At 41.8% G+C, this 5,261-nt stretch overlaps 1 protein-coding gene across 2 annotated transcripts in view; it reads right to left on the reverse strand.

Moving 5' to 3' along the window:
- Positions 1–5,261, reverse strand: part of LOC147035473 (uncharacterized) — a 270,907-nt gene that overhangs the window by 209,923 nt on the left and 55,723 nt on the right. The gene's annotated exons all lie outside the window — the stretch shown is intronic.

Raw genomic sequence — 5,261 nt, forward strand, 5'->3', positions numbered from 1 at the left:
AGTAAACACACACACACACACACACACACACACACACACACACACACACACACACACACACACACACACACACACACACACACACACACACACACACACACACACGTCTTCCCTCTAGTTAGGGGTAATTGGTTCGACATCAAAAGGGGTATATAAAGATAAAGTAAGATGGGGGATAGATCGGGTTTAGGGACGGGAAAAAAAGAAACAGATTTATAGAAAGCACGAGGGATGATTGCATTCGTTAGTTTATGATCCGTTGATAAATAACATTGCGTGTTAAAGATCTGGTGCCATATCAAACCCTCCTGTGACATTTTGATTGTTCTGCAAATTATATATATATATATATATATATATATATATATACATTTTTTTTTTTCTTCTTTATCATTAACCTCCGCCATCTTCGAAGATGGATGGAGGTTACTGTTTTCACCCCTTTCTGTTTGTTTGTTTGTTTGTTTGTTTGTTTGTGAACAGTATTACGGAAAAACTCCTCGACGGATTTCGACGAAACTTGGTGGGGGGGTTAGGTATGGTCCAAGGGTAATGCCATTAAATTTTGGACTTGGTCCTCCCCCCAAAAAAAGAAATTGTTAGAGAAATTTTTTTTTTTTTTTTTGCATTTCTACATGTTTTAAGTGATTTCCAACCCCACCCCCCCTCCCCCCCCAAAAAAAGAATTTTTTTTTTACATTTCTACATGTTTTAAGTGATTTCCACCCCCCCCCCCAAAAAAAATTGTTACCCCCCCAAAAAAATTGTTAAAGAAATTTGTTTTTTTTTTGCATTTCTACACGTTTTAAGTGATTTCCAACCCCCCCCCAAAAAAAAAATTGTTACCCCCACCCCAAAAAAAAAAAGAGAATTTTTTTTGCATTTTTACATGTTTAAAGTGAATTCCAACCCACCCCGCAAAAAAAATTGTCAGAGAAAAAATTTTTTTTTTTGCATTTCTACATATTTGAAGTGATTGCCAAGCCCGCCCCAAAAAAAATTGTTTGAGAAAATTTATTTATTTTTTGCATTTTTACATGTTTTAAGTGATTTCCAACCCCCCCCCCCCCAAAAAAAATTGTTACCCCCCAAGAAAAAGTTTTTTTGCATTTCTACATGTTTTAAGTCATTTCCAACCCCACTCCCCCCCCAAAAAGAATTTTCTTTTGCATTTCTACATGTTTTAAGTGATTTCCACCCCCCCCCAAAAAATTGTTACCCCCCAAACAAAATTGTTAAAGAAATTAGTTTTTTTTGCATTTCTACATGTTTTAAGTGATTTCCAACCCCCCCAAAAAAAATAATTGTTACCCCCACCCCCCAAAAAAAGAGAATTTTTTTTTTTGCATTTCCACATGTTTTCAGTGATTTCCAACCCCCCCAAAAATTGTTAGAGAAAAAAAATGTTGTTTTTTTTGCATTTCTACATATTTTAAGTGATTTCCACCCCGCCCCCAAAAAAATTGTTTGAGAATTTTTTTTTTTTTTGCATTTTTACATGTTTTAAGTGATTTCCAACCCCCCCCCCCAAAAAAAAAGAGAATTTTTTTTGCATTTCTACATGTTTTAAGTGATTTCCAACCCCCCCCCCCCAGAAAAAATTTGTTAGAGAAAAAAAAAATTTTGCAACTTTTTTTTCAACAAAATTTCGATTTTTTTTGTTGCATTTTTACATGTTTTAAGTGATTTCCAACCCCCCCCCCCCCAAAAAAAAATGTTGGAGAAAAGATCTATAACTGTCAGCACTGTTGACATATTTAATGAATAAGATATAAGGTTCACTTGAGTGACCCAGCAGTATTGGCGGCGGAGGTTTTGCACTCTCCCGAGTGCTCCCCCTCTAGTTACCTCCACCACCGAAGGTGGAGGTTCTGTTTTCACCCCTTTCTGTCTGTTTGTCAGACGATTTTTGGCCACAGTTTTCAAGCAATCGCTTTGAATTTTTTTTTGTGTGTGTTGGTGACCGGCCAACGACAGCAACACTAAATTTTGGTGAACATCTGAATCCAGATCCAGATCTGAGAATTTAAGTGATTTTTCACCATTGAGAGATAGGGCCAAAATCGATATAGAGCACGATATCTCAAAAGGTTATGGATGGATTCACACGAAACTTGGTGCACAGGTGCACTTGGTGCACACGAGGAAGAACTGATTCGATTCTGGTGAAGATCCAAATCTAGACCTGGATACAATGATTATTTACTTTTTAATTGATTCTTCACCATGGAGAGGTAGGGCTAAAATTATATTGCATTATATCTCAAAAAGTTGAGGATGGATTCGGATGAAACTCGGTGGACACGTTGGGGGTGTCGCAAGGACGAACTGATTCGATTTTGGTGAAGATCTGAATCCAGATCTGGATATGAGAATTGGTTAATTCTTAAAGTTGAGAGTGGATGTGGATGTGGATTCTTCACCATTGAGAGATCGGGCCAAAAACGAAAGAGTATACTGTGTAGCATGATATCTCAAAAATGTATTCAGCCCAAGAAGTATTCGTGGATCAGGCATTACATTGCGAAGGTATGCGCTCTACCATGTGCCCTTTTAGTTTTATATATACTAGTACGTGCCCGTACGTACAAAAAAAAAACTTTCAAACCGCATGCCAGAAACAACCACACAGGCCGTTCCTTCACTCTCGCATGCCTGTACGTACGTGGCCGTACGTGCAAACGAAAAAAAATAAAAAAAAAATAAAAAAAACTTTCAAACAACCACACAGGCCGTTCATTCGCTCTCACATGCCCGTACGTGCGTGGCCATACGTGCGTAGTCGTACGTGCGTGGTCGTACGTGCAAACCAACAAAAAACAAAAAAACTTTCAAACAACCACACAGGCCGTTCCTTCGCTCTCATAAACGATGACTGGATTGGGGCATTGTGTTTATCTATAAATGCGCATAAGAAATCGATAAATTATTAAAATACAGTAAGTCATCACTATCCGGAAGTCCATACGTTGTAACCTGTAACAGGCAACGCGGCTGAGGATCTCTTCCCCATCGGCCACGCCCACGCAGCAACATGTAATGTCATTGGTTTAGTAAATAAATGGCCATAACTTGGGAATCACTTGTCCGATTAATATCAAACCTTGAAAAGGAACACTCAGGTCCCCAGCAATATACCTGGCAAGTTTCAATTAGATCGGACCAGAGGTTGGTGAGAAACAACAGTCACAGAAGACAGACACACAGACACACAGACACACAGACACACAGACACACAGACACACAGACACACAGACACACAGACTGCTGGAATTAGAGATATATATATATATATATAATCCATAATATGAGCCTGGTGTTGGCGCAGTGGTTAGGGCAGCGGCTTGGGATCCAAGAGGTCCTGAGTTCAAGCCCCGTTGGGCCACTGAATTAATACACCAGGGGGTTGACTCAGCCTGTCATCCTTCCGAGGTCGGCGAAATGAGTACCAGTATACTGGGCCGGTGTATACCCCGGTTAAAATAGGTGTACCATATCCCTGTGTCGTAAGAGGCGACCAGGATTGCGTCAGGAAGGGCATCCGGCGTAAAACATGTGCCAAATCACTATGCGGATCATACGGATGATCCGCTGTGGCGACCCCTAACGGGAGCAGCCGAAAGAAGAAGAAGAAGAAGAAGATATAATCCATAATATATATATATATATATATATATATATATATATATATATATATATATATATATATATATATATATATATATATATATATATATAATCCATAAAGTGAGTTTGTGTTTGTTTTACAGCGGTGTTCCAAATTATGCTTCCTCTTCCTTATATCCATTAAGGACAGGCTTCTTCATAATAATAAAAAAGTGATGCTTGTCGTGTAAAAGTCACCATGGCTGAAGTCGCTGACTCATAAGCGAGCGACTCGATCTCAGACAAAGCCAAGTTGGAATTTTTTCTTCTTGGGTGTGAATTTAATATTTACACATGGACATGGTGATATGTACTGCATAGATTCAACCAAAGAAGCACACCGACTCGACAACACGGTGATGATGCCATGCACATAAATTACACCAACACATCACCTCCAAGATAGGAGGCATCCGTATGGTACTCGAGCCTTTGCAGACTGAGATTAAAGCTTTTGGTCACGAAGACGAAAGTAGAGACGTCAATCTAGATTTCGCCCTTGTTGTGGTGGTTGTGCTCTATGGGGGCTCATAAGGACAACAGACTACCAATCATTTATTTGTGACCATACAAGGCTCATGAATAAACTGAATTGAACCCCCTAACTTGACGAGGCAGCAGGGCACAGATCGAGTCCCATCACGGCGCTTGCTGCACGACATGCCAGCAACAAGTGTCACCTGCCACGCGAGAACATTCTCTCTGCCCCTCTGCCCGAGCACCAGTCTCGAGGTTTGCAGCCAGGAATATTAAATTTAACCAAAGAAGCACACTGACTCCATGACACGATGCTGACGGCATGTACATCAGGTTAATTATTTCCTTCGTCATTCATTCTTTCCTGTAAGTTCCGTTTCCGTCCTTTCGCTCTCTTCATTATTTATTTGCCTTCCGCCCTTGCACACCTTCAACTTCAGGTTCTCACATCCGATAGTTGTCGCTGGAGACGCATTAGATACACGCCACGAGTGACGTCACTGCTCCACAGGGAAACACCGGTGCCACGGCTGTGCGAAGAGCAGGAGGGGAGCGAGTGTGGAGGGTCCCGGTTTCAATCAGGACGTGGGAGCCATTTGGGCTGTTCTCACTGATTTGAGCTCACCGCAGGGCAAAGAAAGAGAAACTCGGTTCATCCAATTCTGCTTACAGGGGAATTCGCGCATTGCGTTCATCCAAGCCCATCCCTCGGAGCACTGCAGTTCGAGCGGAGAGGACTGGTTGTACCACCAAACGGAGGGTGTTTGGATATGGACACCCAGCAGAATTAAAAACAAAACCTGTCAAAGGGTGGAGGAGCTCCTTGTGAGCCAACGGCCATCCATATCTAGTGCCCAACTGTGTCTGCGGACGTCCTCCTGCAGTTGGGTTACTTTCATTAGGAGGTTGGTGGCAGGATTTGCACTCCGGCCACCGTAAAACCCTTCATTCCGCAAAACGCAAAAACGCAAAAAAAATCTGAAAACCCACTCCGTGGGAGAACCTCCTGTGCAGCTTCCCTTCGCAGGGCAGCTCACCGGATGACGGGATTGGGGCAAAGCCTTCGGGACCCCCAATCTTTGATAGGAGGGAAACCACGGGGTAACATCCCTGGGTCA

This window comes from Eptatretus burgeri, chromosome 1, assembly GCF_056783735.1.
Source record: "Eptatretus burgeri isolate ZD-2024b chromosome 1, Ebu_testis_v1, whole genome shotgun sequence".
NCBI classification, from domain to species: domain Eukaryota; kingdom Metazoa; phylum Chordata; class Myxini; order Myxiniformes; family Myxinidae; genus Eptatretus; species Eptatretus burgeri.